The sequence below is a fragment of the Gossypium raimondii genome, chromosome 11, assembly GCF_025698545.1.
Source record: "Gossypium raimondii isolate GPD5lz chromosome 11, ASM2569854v1, whole genome shotgun sequence".
NCBI classification, from domain to species: Eukaryota; Viridiplantae; Streptophyta; class Magnoliopsida; order Malvales; family Malvaceae; genus Gossypium; species Gossypium raimondii.
In genome coordinates, this window is record NC_068575.1 from 20173510 (window position 1) to 20192152 (window position 18643).

The following is an 18643-nucleotide window of genomic DNA, read 5'->3' on the forward strand; positions in this document are numbered from 1 at the left end:
ACTTAATCATCCTATTTAGATCATTATAAAAAAATATTAGCTTCACATTCACACAAGGCATTAACACATGCATAAGCTTATAATCAACATAAGCCATCATTCATAGTTGTATACCAATTGAACCATAAACTATATTAGGCCAACACATTTGGCTTCATTAACAATGACACAAAAATTCAAAAGAAAAAGTCCTTATACATGCCATAAACCTAAAATACTTGCATTCATTTATACCCAAATGATAATTTGATAGTGTGATAACATCTCCGGCGATCTCCAACCCGAGCTAGCTATATAAACCAATAAGAAGAGAGAAAGGAAAAGGAGTAAGCTATAAAGCTTAGTAAGTTAATATATAAATAATAAACAATTTGTTAATATGATTTTATCAATCTTCACAATATGTTCTAAAAATAATACAATCATAAAAGCACATAGTTCCAATATTTACTCAAGTTCGTATCTAGTTGTCTACTCGAGTCATAGTCACTAAATTATTTATATCTTGAGTTATAGAACTCCAAATTAAGTTCTGAAATTTTTTCCTAAAACTAGACTCACATACCTTCTTACCATAAAATTTTTAAAATTTTTGGTTTAGCCAATAAGTAGAGTTTATTCTCTAAAATTTCCCATGTTCTACTGGCTGATAGTTTCGACCTTTCTGTACTAAAAATTAATTATCCTATCGTACAGAATTCAGATGATATTCTCGTTTGTTTCTCTCAAAAATAGACTCATTAAGGTTTTTAAAAATATAAATTCTAACCCATAATTATTTTTTCAATTTTAGTAATTTTCCAAAGTCATGACAAGGGATTCTAAAATCATTCGATCTTGTCTCACTAAAATTCAAATATCTCATAATATGGAATTATTTTGCTTACAATGTTTATTTTATATGAAAATAGACTCTATAAAATTTTATTTCATATCTTATTCAACCTCTAATTCAATTTCCACCATTTTTGGTGATTTTTCAAAATTACACAACTGCTGTTGTCCAAAACTGTTTTATTTCAAATTTCACTCTTTCATGAAACATCATAACAATATTCTCAACATTCAATAACATAATTCCACTTGCATGCATGATACAAGACTTTATCACTTCACTTACTCCTTTGCAAATTTACAACATTTCGATCACATACCGAACACATTGCTCATGAGTATATACATACATATACCTGCACTTATCACCACATAGTCACACATAATTTCACTTAGTCGATTTTCCCAATGAATACTTCGGAATAATAATAGATACACGGTGGTTCTGCACATAGCACCACCATTATGATCAATGCTATCCGGTTGACATAGTAGCCTACACTTAGTACTACACATGTGACCAATAACATCCAGTACACGTAGTAGCCTGCACAGAGTACTACACACGTGATCAAAGCTATCCGGTACACATAATAGCCTGCACTTAGTACTACACACGTGACCATAACTATCTTATACTCATAGTAGCCTACATAGAGTACTACACATGAGTTCTCATGACGTCTTTCGTATCCTTTTCTATTCCGAAAGTTCAACCGGGAAATTTCTCACTTATTCTCACTTTGTCAATTTCATCCATAGTCAATCTCAATTCATAATTTACATCAAATAATCATTCAATATAAAACCACATCTCGTGTAATATAACAAAATATTATAACATAAGTAAAAACAAAATATTATTTACCTTCGACACCAAAAGGGCAAAAAGGGACATAACCGTCAATTCTTATTTACCCCCGTTCTCGGTCCGAACCTCGTTTTCTTTGATCTATAATATCACATTTAGCCTAATTATTTGTCGCATTATTCAAATCAGTCCACAATTCATACTTTGGAAAAATTACAATTTTGCCTATAAACTTTTACATATTTACAAATTAGTCCCTAGGCTCATAAAACAAAATTTATGGAATTGCATCCACATCAAAGACTAACCGAATTATTTAGGTGCTCATACCAGCTCATATAATCCGCAATTTCACTCATATAACTCAAAATCTTCATACTTTACAAATTAACCCCAAATAGCATTTTACAACAAAAATCACTTAACAAGAAATGTTCAACACACAACAAGGTTTCATTTTCCTCCATTAAACTTCACAATCAACTATCATGCTTTCATGCTTTCATGGCCCAAAACCCTAGCCTTTCAATCATCTTGCAAATTAGTCCCCTATTTAGCTAGCTTAAGCTTCAAGGGTTCCAAAAACATATAAATCAACAAAAACAAACATAAATTTCACTTACATGCAAGGGTTTAAGTTTGCTGAAAATTTGAGTTCTCCAATGGCTATTCTCTTGGTGAAAAACGGTGGAAGAAGATGAGCAATGAAATAAAAATTATATTTTTATTCCTTTTTGTTTATTTTATCATATAATAACCTAATACCAACCTAACCCATCCAACATCATAATTACACTCCATGTGCATCCACTTTCCCTTTTAATGGTCTAATTACTCAATAAGAACCTCAAATTTTAAGTTCTATAGCTAATTAACACATTTAGCTAATAGAACACAACTTTAGCACTTTACGCTATTTAGTCTTTTTGACTAAATTGAGTGCCCAAACGTCTAAATTTTCAAACAAGATTTTCACGAAATCATTCCGTGAAATTGTAGACAATAAAAATATAATAAAATAAATTTTCTTATGTCGAATTTTGGGTCCCAAAACTACTATTCTAACTAGGTCCAAAATCGGACTATTACAACAGTCCCCCTCTTTAGGGATTTTTGTCCCCGAAAATCTTACCAGAAGAAGTTGCTTTCAACTCTCATGAATGACTTTCACTAAACTTCTCAGAATTACCTATCGATTTAACTTCGTATATCTCTTTCCAATAACCTTTGAAATTTAGCACACAGTGCCGGAGTACACCGTTCAAATTTGAACTACTCTCTCAAGGACACATAGCTCAGTTGATTTGTCAAATAAGAACTTTGTACATACTATAATGATCATACATATCTTTCTTTGTCAAATGATTAACCACAATTCAATTTACATCTTCCTTTTTAGAGATAGAATAATATCGATACGAAATCTTTAGCAATTCTATCTCATACACTAGTATTATCACTAACTGTATTAGTCCTGAATAAACTTGATTTTCAACTTCTATCTGTTAACACATCCTCATCTGAATACGAATCCTAATATATCATGTAACATAGGCAATCGCTAGAACCTTTACTCTATTTAACTATATATTTTATTACTCTTGGATGAACAGATATGTTACTACTGAGCCACGTACAAAAACTTCTGTATAGTTCTAGATTCATCGGTATGCAAATTCTATCTTGAAATAATCATAATAATAGGAATTATGTCTAACCTGAAATTCAACATCAGAAGTAAACTCGCTCTGAACTCATTTAGATTACCCTTCACTATCACATTCCTGAACTTCTCAGTTTCGCAAAGAAAATCATTTAATATAGCTAGAATTAGACCATCATCAAATAAAGTTAATCATGTATCCAACTCTCACAAAATAAATGAAATCTTCCATTCAAGCATCTATAACCATACTTGTTTTCTGTAGGGGTGAGCAAAATTCGATTCGACTCGAAAAAATCGAAAAAAAATTCAAATTTCGAGTTAAACGAATCGAGTTATTCGAGTTAATCGAGTTATTCAATCAACTCAATTTTTTTCAATTTCGAGTTCGAATCGAGTTGAGTTTTCAATTGAATAACTCGAATAATTGAATAATTCAATATGAAACTATAATATTTTACAGTTTTACCTAAACTCCCAAACTTTTTACTTTTCCTCAAAACTTTTACTCCTTCCCACTTTTCCCCAAAACTTTTACTCCTCCTCCCAACCCCAATCTACCCAAAATCCATTTCCCACCAAAATTTTACTCTTCCATTAATTTTTTTTCAAAATTTTACTCTCAAAAACCCTCAAAACTTTTTATTTTCCCCCAAAATTTTTACTCCCTCCCACTTTTCCCTTAAAACTTTTATTCTCTTCCCATCCCACCTCCCATCTACCCCAAACCCTCCCCTCCAATTTTTTTAATATTTTCCTCCAAAATTTTACTCCCCTATTTACTTTCCCTCAAACTTTTATTCCCCAAAACTTTTATTTTTCCCTAAACTTTTACTTCTCACCCTTTACTCTCAAATAAAAATCAAAATTATCCAAAAAATCACTAAACATAAATAGTAATAATTTTATTTATATATACTATTTATATTATTAAATTAAATTTCACATTTTATATTATTTATATTATTGAATTGTTTAGTCATATTGAATATTTATATTAAAATTGAATTCTTAATTATGCCATAAAATATTCGTGTTAAAATTTTATATTGGTATCAATTTCAAATTTTATTTTTAAAATAAATTTTATTAAAAATCATATTTTATATTTAATATATTTTAATTCCAAAATACATAGTGACAAGAATCCAAGATAATTGAAACAACTAAGCAAACAAATAAGCTAACCAAGATATAAAAATTAATAAATAAATTATGAGGTGATGAAAGTTAATAAAAATTTTGATTAAGGTAGACAAATTTTATTACGATGGGTGACAATGGTTACAAGGACCCAAAATTATTTTTTAAAATTTAACTCGAACAAATATATTCGATTCGATTCGATTCGATTCGAATTCCATCTCACTCGACTCGATTCGAGAAAACTTCAAATAAAGTTAGGATGATAAAATGAGATTCGAAAACTCGATTAACTCGAAAATTTTCGATTCGATTCGATTCGATTCGATCGAATGCTCACCCCTAGTTTTCTGAAAGGTAAATCGATAATTTCTCGAAATCTTCCAATATGTAATTTCATTGACAATGTCTTAAACTTCAGATCTTTTTCTGTAACAGTAGATACTTTATACCATTAACCAAGAAACATATGACATTTTTTTAACACATTATATCATCGAATTCACAATACCGACATAAAAGTGGTCGTCTTTATATCACTAATTGAACGGTTCCTTTTTATGTAACTTTTACTGTCTAAAAGTACAACTATTTTTTTACTCTCTCGTATTAAAGCACATACTAATTCATTCAATAGCGCACCGCTGACAATCATAAATTCCTTACTCAATTCAAACTAAACTCAAAACTAGAACCTTCAGTTAATAATACCTTCTACTGTTTCCAACTTTGTTATCATCTATAGATCATTCAATCTTTCATAAATGTAATAACTTATCATTCAGACTGTACATCGATATACTCGTGAACACACAAAATTCATCCTCTTATCTGAGGATATGCTCGAATACACATAACTCAAATCACATTTCAACTGACTAGCTTATTCTGACAAAGCAACTGGGTCGATCTCAACTATCAAATAGTAACAAATCAAAATGTTCCTTTCTTCATGCTATTAAAACAATTCATACACACAATCTTTCAAAATTCTCTTATCATGCTATCGAAGACTCTTTACAATCACATTAGTTCAAAGAAACAAAGATATCCCGATTGAATGCATTGACTTTAATTAATTTATCTGAGAAAAGAAGTTTATCATACAAATTGGAGCTTGTGATTTCACCATTTATACTATTGCCGATGTCAATTTATTTCATGAAAATTATAGAAATCTAGATGCTAGAATCACTACATTCTATAATCGAATCAGAAACATAGTCATCACAAACCAAAAAACATACTTTAAAGATGAGCCATGTCCGATAGTTTACACAACAAGGATGTTAAGAAAATTCAAATACGATATCATACCAGAAGTCCTAGTACATAACTAACAAGGAGATAATAATGAAGATCTGGATAAGTCCTCAAAGGAAATCAGAAGAAAATCCATGCTTATACACTCTGGAGTCAATTGTAACAGAGATGATATATATTTTCCAAATATATATATCAAAACAACATCTAGTAGGAATAGATGAATAATCTCACATAAATTTTTCCACAGACTTCATTATAACATATCAGGATAGAATCCCGGAGAGATAAGGCAATGCCCATCATAAATCAAACAGACCATTAGTAACTTCATCTAACATTTAAGTTAGCTATCATTCTCACTCGTTAAGAATTTCATCAGAAAATGAACATTCACATGAACCCCTGAGGATGAATGGATATATATATACAGAATTCTTAGAAGAGATCATCATAATCTATTCAATCATATCTGTTACACACAGACATCTTTACAGCTCAAATATCATTTTCTCTGACTAATTTTGTCATCATAAATCCCTTATTTTTCCACTCATTACTCAACATCAATTCGGAATAAATTTCAGTAAATACATACTTTAGTCATTATTCTTGAATGAGTTGAATAGCCGAGGCTAACTTCTTCTTTATATGCGATATTGCATAATCTGTATAGTCTTTAAAACATTCTGGTGTTCTTCCCAAGACTGTTTTCACTTTCCAAACTATTCTCATCTTTATTCACATTACTAAATATTTCACCACTGAGCTCTTTAATTTCACAATTATGGACTCATTTGACATGATTCTTGTGAATTTCATCGTAAAGTAACACTGGTAAGGGGGTGAGGTCGTAAAGCCTCTACTTGACTCTCATAAATACACTCATACAACTTAGTATTCATCATTGATGTAATATCATCATAATCACATAATTCACTTTAAGCAAATTAACATACTTATTCATTTCACAAATGTTTTTTGCCATTCAGAATTTCAAACAATGAATTTACTTACTAGAGCTCAATATTAATATCTAATTAAATCCCAACATCTAACTTTGATTTCACTTACCATCACTTATCAAATTAGAGAACATCTTACGGGTCTGAGTATGTCGTTTACTTGATGCCATAGTCCAACTATGGTCTTACTCATATCTCAATGCCATAGCCCAGCTATGTTTTTACATGTTGTCACGATAGCCCAGCTATGGTCTTACACGAAGTCTCATATCGATGCCATGTCCCAAATATGGTCTTACACGAAATTACATATTGATGCCAATGCCATGTCCCAGACATGGTCTTACATGGGATCACACATATCGATGCCAATGCCATGTCCTAGACATGGTCTTACATGGGATAGCAGATATACTGCCACGGTCCAACCACGGTCTTATCCGTCAATTCATCACTGAACGATCGTACTCATTTCCTACGTTCTACTTAATTTGATCTTCCAGTTCAACTTCCATACTATTATAATATTTGTGGTTCCATAACAAAGTCATAAAACAAAACATTATATATTCTCTAATTTAACGATTAAACATGAGATTCGACTATATGGACATACTGATTATGCATTATTCAAGCAAGTGTACATACACACATTCCATTCATTGGGCAAGTTTACTTATCATATTCACTTAATCAAATGGTTGGGCACATAACATCATATGATCACCAACATACTTGGATGAGCTTATCATAACATAAACTTTCGTTTCATTTCATATTTTTCCATATTTCTCAACTTATGATTATCTCTTTTCAGACATGAATACATGCATATCACGAATTTCTATTCTTACCTTTCGAAATTCCAACATAACGCGAGCACATTACATTCATCTCAATATCATTTTTAGCATAATAAAAAATAGATCGTTGTCTTAACAAAACAATTTTGTTAGAGCCCGGAGGTATCACACTATCACGAGTAATAACATGGCATGTATAGCTAGACTTACAGACCCTAGGTTAGTCTGAGAATCAACTAAACTATATTACGCCAACACATTTGGCCTCATTAACAATGACACAAAAATTCAAAAGACAAAGTCCCTATACATGCCATAAACTTAAAATACTTGCATTCATTTATACCCAAATGATAATTTGATAGTGTGATAACATCTCCAGCGATCTCCAACCCGAGCTAGCTATATAAACCTATAAGATGAGAGAAAGGAATAGGAGTAAGCTATAAAGCTTAGTAAGTTAATACATACAAAATAAATAATTTATTAATATGCTTTTATCAATCTTCACAATATGTTCTCAAAATAATACAATCATAAAAGCACATAGTTCCAATATTTACTCAAGTTCGTATCTAGCTGTCTACTCGAGTCATAGTCACTAAATTATTTATATCTTGAGTTATAGAACTCCAAATTAAGTTCTGCAAATTTTCCCTCAAACTAGACTCACATATCTTATTACCATAAAATTTTTAGAATTTTTGGTTTAGCCAATAAGTACAGTTTATTCTTTAAAGTTTCCCCTGTTCTACTATCTGATAGTTTCCACCTTTCTGCACTAAAAATTAATTATCTTCTCGTACAAAATTCGGATGATATTCTTATTTGTTTATCTTAAAAATAGACTCATTCAGGATTTTAAACATATAAATTATAACCCATAATTATTTTTTTTCAATTTTTAATAATTTTCCAAATTTAGGACAAGGGATTCCAAAATCATTCTAACCCTGTCTTAGAAAAATTCAAATATCTCATAATATGAAATTCTTTTGCTTACATCGTTTCTTTTATATGAAAATAGAGTACTACATAGAGTACTCATAGTAGCCTACATAGCGTACTACACATGAGTTCTCAAGACGTCCTTCGTATCCTTTTCTATTCCGAAAGTTCAACCGGGAAATTTTTCACTTATTCTCACTTTGTCAATTTCATCCATAGTCAATCTCAATTCATAATTTACATCAAATAATCATTCAATATAAAACCACATCTCGTGTAATATAACAAAATATTATAACATAAGTAAAAAAAAAATATTATTTACCCTCGACACCAAAAGGGCAAAAAGGGCCATAACCGTCAATTCTCGTTTTTCCCTCCGTTCTAGGTCCGAACCTCATTTTCTTTGATCTATAATATCATATTTAGTCTAATTCTTAGTCACATTATTCAAGTCAGTCTATAATTAATACTTTTACAAAATTACAATTTTGCCCTTAAACTTTCACATATTTACAAATTAGTCCCTAGGCTCGTAAAATGAAATTTATGGAATTTCATCCATATCAAAGACTAACCGAATTATTTAAGTGCTCATAGCAACCAATATAGTCCCCAATTTCACTCATATAACTCAAAATCTTCATACTTTACAAATTAACCACTAATAGCATTTTACAACAAAAATCACTTAACAAGAAATGTTCAACACACAACAAGGTTTCATTTTCCTCCATTAAACTTCACAATTAATTATCATGCTTTCATGGCCCAAAACCCTAGCCTTTCAATCATCTTGCAAATGAGTCCCCTATTTAGCTAGTTTAAGCTTCAAGGGTTCCAAAAACATATAAATCAACAAAAACAAACATAAATTTCACTTACATGCAAGGGTTTAAGTTTGCTGAAAATTTGAGTTCTCCAATGGCTATTCTCTTGGCAAAAAATGGTGGAAGAAGATGAGCAAAGAAATAAAAATGATATTTTTATTCCTTTTTGTTTATTTTATCATATAATAACCTCATGCCAACCTAACCCATCCAACTTCATAATTACACTCCATGTGCATCCAATTTCTCTTTTAATGGTCTAATTACTCAATAAGAACCTCAAATTTTAATTTCTATAGCTAATAAACACATTTAGCTAATAGAACACAACTTTACGACTTTACGCGATTTAGTCCTTTTGACTAATTGAATGCCCAAAATTCAAAATTTTCAAACGAGATTTTCACAAATTCATTTTGTGAAATTGTAGACCATAAAAATATAATAAAATAAATTTTTTGACATCGGATTTTGGGTCCCGAAGCTACTATTTTGACTAGGCCCAAAATCGGGATGTTACTTGGGACATTGGCATCGTATATGATTTCGTGTAAGACCCTATCTAGGACAGTGTCATCTATATATTATAACATGTAAGACCATATCTGGGATATGGCATTGTACGAGCTTTATGTATTATTCGAGTATCCTTAACAATTCCGAACGATTCGACGGGCAATGTTGAGAAGTGGATGAATATGAGAATGAGAAATCAATTCAGGTATGTATGAAGTTATATGAAAATTGAAAGGTTAAGGTAAGTGATGCTTATGAATCATTAATAAGTAAGTTAGATGAGGAATGTGATATTTATGCATGTGATTAGCCATGATTTTTCATTGATGAGTTGGTTATATTTACTTCATGTATTATAAGTTTATTTGTCTATGGCTTACTAAGGTTTTAAAGCTTACTGTGTTTATTTTTCACTAGTTTATAGATTTTGAAAGCTAGCTCGAGTTTAGGGATCATCCAAGAACATCGTCACACTATCTATCACTATTTTGGTACTTTAAAAGTTTGTACTTTCGACATATGGCATGTATAGGCTAGTTTCGATATGGTTCGTTTTGATTTGTATATATATATCACCATGCGAAAATGGCTTGATAATAATGCTAATGTTTGTGAATATTAGGCCATGTATCTAGCTCATTTTGGAAGTGTGTTATATGATATATATCTTGTGTGTTGGATGGTAGCAATTCGGTTTATGTGATGACAAGGTGTTGTCTGAATGTTGTTTAAATACTGTCTGAATGTTGGTTAAATGCTGTCCGAATGTTGGTTAAATGCTATCTGAATGTTGGTTAAATGTTGTTCGTTTTTTAGCATACTAATGTTGCCTGAATGTTGTTTAAATATTGTCTGAATGTTGTTTAAATGTTGTCCGAATGTTGGTTAAATGTTGTCCGAATGTTGATTAAATGTTGTTCTCTTTTTAACATATTAATGATGTCCAAATTGGTGCTTAAATGCTGATCATTTTTGTACAAATCAATGCTGTCCGAATGTTGTTATTGCTGTCCGAATAATTGTGAATTAATGATGTTTGATTGTTGCAATTCAAAGCTGTCCAAAATATGACATGCTTCTTATGATTATTTAGTGTAAATGCTTATTTAATTGGAGTGTATTTGTTGTCCAAAACAGGGTAGGTTACCTATGTTTGTCTTATTTTACATAATTAGTAATTTGTTAATGAAATAAATGAATACAAATGGATGTTTTGGCATAGGCTCAGTATATGAAATGTGTTGATATATGTTTGAAAATATTTTAAGTATTTGAATGACATGAAATTTCATTAGGTAAATGGTAATGAAAGGGTTGAATTTCGCAGCATGATTTGAAAATGTAATTTAATTAGTAAAGCATGATTGACATTTGGTGTGGCTTGTTAATGACCTATGTTTTGATGTATAAATTGCTTTGTAAGTTGTTTTGCAAATGATGAAAATTGTTTTGATCATTAGGTGAGATGAATTAGGATATATATATACACATGATGTATATTTATATTCGGCTATGGTATTTGGTTCATTTTGTTAAGTATGAGATTTTGATATTTGGTAATGCCTCGTAACACTAATCTGGTAACGGATACGAGTTAGAGGTGTTACATTTTATTGGTATTAGAGCCACGATTTAGCTGGTTCTAGGAGTAATGTAGCACGTGTGAGTCTAGCTATACATGCCATCTATAAACTGCGATAGTGTGATGATTCCTGACAATTAAAATTTGTTTTTGTATAGTAAATGGATCTTGATCGAGCTGTAGTTGGTAATGTGGAAAGTAATGTGCCCGCTCCCGTTCAAGGGGCAACGTCGATTGATTCTAGGCCAATTACGAGTAGCCACAAGGGAGAAGCTAAACAAGCCTTCTTCCAGTTGATGAACGAATGGTTCACACAGTATATCCGGACAAATCCGACTGCTCAACAGCCTCCACCCCCGCCTAATCTTCCCCAAATACCTGTGATGCCTCAAGTTACTGATCCGATACGATTAAATAAGCCTTTAGTTGATAAAATTAGAAAATATGGGGTCGAAGAGTTCAGAGCTACTGTCGATAATGATGCTAAATGAGCTGAATTCTGGCTTAAAAATACAATCTGGGTGTTCGATGAATTATCTTGTACTCCTGATGACTGTATCAAATGTGTTGTGTCTTTGTTAAGGGACACTGCATATCACTGGTGGAATACACTAGTATCAGTGGTTCCAAAAGAATGGGTTACTTGGGAGTTCTTTCAGACTGAATTCCAGAAAAGATATATCAGTTAGAGATTCATAGATCAAAAATGTAAAAAATTCTTCGAGTTAAAACAGAGCTGCATGACAATGACAGAATATGAGCGGGAATTTGTAAGACTCAGTAGATATGCCCGGGAATGTGTTCCAACTGAAGCTATAAGGTATAAAAGATTTGAAGATGGTTTGAATGAAGATATTAAGCTATTAGTCGGGATTCTAGAAATAAAAGAGTTTGTGGTACTCGTCGAGCGAGCATGCAAAGCTGAAGAACTTGGGAAGGAGAAAAGAAAAGCTGACTTTGAAGCTAGAGATTTGTGAAAAAGATCATTGAGTAAGTCATATCAGTCAGCATCAAAGAAGTTCTGAGATAATTTTAGTTGTTCAAAGGCTACTGTGGGTTATTCTAGACGAGATTGAGATAGACCACCTGTGAGTTCAAAAGCTACTTCAACATCTAGTGTTGGAAATGTCAGACCAAATCAACCTGAGTGCAAACATTACGGTAAAGGACATCTCGGTAATTGTCAGACCAAATCATCCGTGACTGCCCTGAGTTGGCCAAGCAAGATACATTGTAGAATGAGGCCAAGTAACACTGTAGCTAGAGGTAGACCACCCAGAAACACGGGTAATGTGAGTGGGAGTCAGAGGGGAACTAAAGACACTGCTTTTAGATTTGAAGCCTGAGCACCTGCCAGAGCTTATGCTATTCGCACTCGCAAAGAAGCTTCATCCCCAGATGTTATTACTGGTACTTTCGCTCTTTATGATACTAGTGTTGTTGCATTGATTGATCCAGGGTCAACTCATTCTTACGTATGTGAGACTTTAGTATCCAGTAAGACTTTGCTTGTAGAGTCTACTGAATTTGTGATTAGAGTATTGAAGCCCTTAGGTAGGTGTGTTTTGGTTGATAAAGTATGCAAAAACTATCCGTTGGTGACTCAAGATTTCTATTTTTCGGCCGATCTGATGTTGTTACCATTCGACGAATTTGATATAATTCTAGGTATGGATTGGTTAACACTGCATGATGCTATTGTAAACTGCAAATGAAAGACGATCGATTTGAGATGTCAAAATAATTAGATTATCCAGATTGTGTCAGATGATCTGAATAGGTTGCCAGTAGTGATTTCTTCGATATTAGCTCAAAAATATATGAGAAAGGGTTGTGAAGCTTACTTTTCTTTTGTACTCGACTCTAAAGTGACTGAAAAGAAGATTGAATCAGTATCAGTTGTGTGTGAATACTATGATGTGTTTCCTGAAGAGTTACTGGGTTTGCCACCGATCAGAGAAGTTGAATTTGGTATTGAGTTAGTGCCGAGAACAACTCTGCTATCGATAGCTCTGTATAGAATAGCACCGACCGAATTAAAAGAGTTGAAAGCTCAGTTGCAAGAGTTGATAGATAGAGGTTTTGTACGACCGATTTTTTCTCCCTAGGGTGCACCGATTTTGTTTGTGAAAAAGAAAGACAGAACTATGAGAATGTGCATTGATTATTGACAGCTCAATAAAGTGACTATCAAGAATAAATATCCTCTACCACGTATAGACGATTTTTTAGTTCAGCTGAAAGGGGCTACAGTGTTTTCAAAGATAGATTTGAAGTCGGGTTATTATCAGCTGCGAGTTAAAGACTCCGATGTGCTGAAAACTGCTTTCCGAACAAGGTACGGACATTATGAGTTTCTAGTTATGCCTTTAGGACAAACGAATACACCTGCTATTTTTATGGACCTAATGAATCAGATCTTCAGACCGTATTTGGATAGATTTGTTGTTGTGTTTATAGATGACATCCTGATCTATTCCCGTGATGAATCTGATCATGCTGAACATCTGAGAATAGTGCTACAGACTTTACGAGATAAACAACTTTTTGCAAAGTTTAGTAAATGTGAGTTCTGGTTACGAGAAGGTGGTTTTGTGGGGCATGTTGTGTCAGCATCGGGTATTCAAGTTAATTCGAGTAAGATTTAGGCAATATTGGATTGGAAGCCTTCGAAAAATGTGTCTGAAGTCTGAAGCTTTCTAGGAATCGTCGGTTATTACAGACGATTCATAAAAGGTTTCTCAATGATTGCAACTCCGTTGATGAGACTACTTCAGAAAGATGTTAAGGTCGAGTGGTCGGACAAGTTCCAGAAAAGTTTTGATCAATTGAAAGCTCTTTTGACTAAAGCTCCAGTGTTAGTACAGCCAGAATCGGGTAAGGAATTCGTAATCTATAGTGATGCATCGTTGAATGGTCTAGATTGTGTTTTGATGCAGGAAGGGTAAGTCATAACTTATGCCTTGAGACAATTAAAGCCGCATGAAAAGAATTACCCGACGCATGATTTGGAATTAACAGCTATCGTTTCGCGTTGAAGATTTGGCATCACTATCTGTTCAGTGAGAAATGTCATATCTATTCAGATCACAACAGTTTGAAATATCTGATGACTTAGAAAGATTTGAATTTGCGACAGCGAAGATGATTGGAATTGTTAAAAGATTACGAGCTAGTGATTGATTACCATTCAGGAAAGGCCAATGTTGTTGTTGTTGCTTTAAGTCGAAAATCTTTGTTTGCTCTACATGTAATGAATACTCAGTTGGCTCTATCTGATGATGGCTCGATTATAGCTGCGTTGAAAGCAAGACCATTATTTATGCAGCAGATTTGCGAAGCTCAGAAAGTTGACAATGAATTGTTAGCAAAACGGGCTCAATGTGATTTGAATTCTGATTCAGAGTTTCGAGTTGATGCTAATGAGAGTTTAAGATTCAGAGGTCGAATATGTGTACCGAGAAATTTAGAGTTGATTAAGATGATTTTAAATCAAGCTCATAGTAGTCGTTTGTCTGTTCATCCGGGAAGAACGAAAATGTATAACGATCTGAAACAACTTTACTAGTGGTATGGTATGAAACGTGACATCTCAGAATTTATTTTTAAATGTTTGATTTGTCAGCAAGTTAAAGCTGAGCATCAGGTACCATCTAAGTTATTGCAACCGATTATGATTCCCAAGTGGAAATGGGATAGAGTGTGTTGGGATTGCCCCTATCTCCGAGAAAGAAAGATGCGATCTGGGTTATAGTTGACAGATTGACGAAATCAATTCATTTCATTCCAATATGAATGGACTATTCACTTGATAAGTTAGCTGAGTTGTATATTTCTGAGATTGTGGGATTGTACGGAGTACCTATTTCTATTATTTCGGATAGAGATCCGAGGTTTACATCGCGATTTTCGAAGAAACTGCAAAATGCATTAGGTTCAAAGCTACACTTCAGTACCGCTTTTCACCCACAGACGGATGGACAATTCAAGCAAGTTATTCAGATACTTGAGGATATGCTACGATGTTGTGTTCTTGAGTTTGAGGGTGGGAAAGGTATTTGTTGTCGACTGAATTTGCGTATAATAACAGCTTTCAATCAAGTATTAAAATGGCACCTTACGAAGCTTTATATGGTCGCAAACGCCGAACACCTTTGTATTGGACTGAACTTAGAGAGAATAAGATTCACGGTGTTGATTTGATTAAAGAGACTGAATAGAAAGTGAAAGTGATTCGTGATAGTCTGAAAGCAGTGTCAGTTCGTCAGAAATCGTACGCATACTTGAAACGAAAAGATATTAGGTTTCAAATTGGGGATCTAGTGTTTTTAAAATTATCTCCGTGGAAAAAAATACTTAGATTTGGTAGAAAAGGCAAGTTAAGTTTGAGATTCATCGAGCCATATGAAATTATCGAGCATATTGGGCCGATTGCTTATAGATTGTTGTTACCACCTGAATTAGAAAAGATTCATAATGTATTTCATGTATCGATGCTTCGGCGATATCGATCCGATCCCTCACATATGATTTCACCGTCTGAGATTGAGATTCAGTCTGATATGACATACGAAGAAGAACCGATCCGAGTTTTAGATCACGAGGTTAAAGAATTGAGAAATAAGAAATTTTCATTAGTGAAAGTCTTATGGTATCGACACGGGGTTGAAGAAGCTACGTAAGAGTCGGAGGATGCTATGTGAGAGCAATATCCAAACCTATTCACTGGTAAGATTTTCGGGGACGAAATCCCTAAGGGGGAGGGTTGTAACAACCTGGTTTTAGCTAAATCAGAATAGTGGTTTCAGAACCACAAATTCGAGGTCGTAAAATTATTTTAATATTATTTTTGGTATTTACAGTATGTTATTTGATATGATGTTATTTGATATGTGTGAAAATTTCGTGATTTAATTTTACCGATTGGTTAGTTAATTTGATAAAAGGACTAAATCACGTAAAATGCAAAAGTGGCATACTAATTGTTTAAGTGTTTATTGTTATGATTAATTAAATGGGAGGTCCTTATGATGTGATTAGACCATAAATGAGATAGTGGAAGATGTTGGCTTGGCAATTGTGTAATTAATAATGTTTATAAAGGTTAATTTTGTAATTTGGTTAATAATGTTATAATAAGTTAAAACAATTAAAAAAAAGCTTTCATCTTTCTTTGTTTTTTTCAACCGAATGTGAAGAAGAAGAAAGCCATTGTTGTGCTTCTTATTCAGCCAAGCTTTCATTGTCAAATTAGGTGCGATTTTTGTTCCGTTTTTAATGATTTTTACGTTTTTGAGATCGTTGCTTCGTATACTAGCTAACCCGTGTCTTAATTTTCAAAATTTTTAATGATCTTGTGAAATTCCATTGACAAATATTCAAGCTTTTTGTTGTTTGATGATGAAAAATAAATATTTGTTGATAGATTATTATATTTTATTAAGTGATTTTTGATAAAAATGTTTATTAGGGATTAAATTGAGAAATGTGTAAATTGAGTGGTTGAAATGTGAAATAAATGCAAGTTTTCGGTTGCTAGGGACCTCTAAGAAATTCGGCTAAGCATGGTTGCATTGAAATTTTGTGTAATTTATGATTTTGTGAAATAGGGACTAAATTGAATAAATGTGAAACTTTAGGGGCTAAAGTGCAAAAATGACCAAATAGGTATTTTTGATTGAAATTGAATGAATAGGTGATTTAATGAGCTAAATTTGAATTCATATAGATCAAGAAAGAAATGAATCAGATTTAGATCGGTGGAAATCGAAAGTTGACGAGTAGTCGATCCGATATGTTCATCGTATATATAAGGTAAGTTCATATGCAAATAAACACCTTTAAATTTATTTATATATGTTTATACGTTATTGAATTGCTTTGGATGCTGAATATTTGAATACAATAAAGTATCAACAGAATTACGATATCTGAAAGCCCCGTACGAACAATAGGAATAGTATAAGATACATATGTTATGACATTAGGATTTTGAGGTGTGATTTCCTGTAAGACCATGTCTGGGAGATTGGAATCGCATATGATTTCGTGTAAGACCCTATCTGGGATAGTGGCATCGATATATTATAACATGTTAGACCATATCTGAGATATGATATTGTACGAGCTTTATGTACTATCCGAGTATCCTTACCAATTCCGAACGGTTCAACAGGCAATGTTGAGAAGTGGATGAATATGAGAATCAGAAATCAATTCAGGTATGTATGATGTTATATGAAAATTGAAAGGTTAAGGTAAGTGATGCTTATGAATCATTAATAAGTGAGTTAGATGAGGAATGTGATATTTATGCATGTGATTAGCCATGATTTTTCATTGATGAGTTGGTTATATTTACTTCATGTATTATAAGTTTATTTGTATATGGCTTACTAAGCTTTTAAAGCTTATTGTGTTTATTTTTCACTGATTTATAAATTTTGAAAGCTAGCTCGAGTTTGGGGATCATCCAGGAACATTGTCACACTATCGATTGCTATTTCGGTACTTAAAAAGTTTGTACTTCTGACATATGGCATGTATAGGCTAGTTTCGATATGGTTCGTTTTGATCTATATATATATATCGCCATGCAAAATGGCTTGATAATAATGCTAATGTTTGTGAATATTAGGCCATGTATCTAGCTCATTTTGGAAGTATGTTATATGATATATATCTTATGTGTTGGATGGTGGCAATTTGGTTTATGTGATGACAAGGTGCTGTCCGAATGTTGTTTAAATGTTGTCCGAATGTTGGTTAAATGCTATCCGAATGTTGGTTAATTGTTGTTCATTTTTTAGCATACTAATGTTGTCCGAATGTTGTTTAAATGTTGTCCGGATGTTGTTTAAATGTTGTCTGAATGTTGGTTAAATGCTGTCTGAATGTTGGTTAAATGTTGGTTAAATGTTGTTCATTTTTTAGCATACTAATGCTGTCCGACTGTTGTTTAAATGCTGTCCAAATGTTGGTTAAATGCTGTCTGAATGTTGGTTAAATGCTGTTCATTTTTTAGCATACTAATGTTGTCTGAATGTTGGTTAAATTTTGTTCGAATGTTGGTTAAATGTTGTTCATTTTTTAGCATATTAATGCTATCCAAATTGGTGCTTAAATGCTGATCATTTTTGTACAAATCAATGTTTTCCGAATGTTGTTACTGTTATTCGAATAATTGTATTAATGATGTTTGAATGTTGCAATTCAAAGCAGTCCAAAACAAGACATGCTTCCTATGATTATTTAGTGTAAATGCTTATTTAATTGGAGTATATTT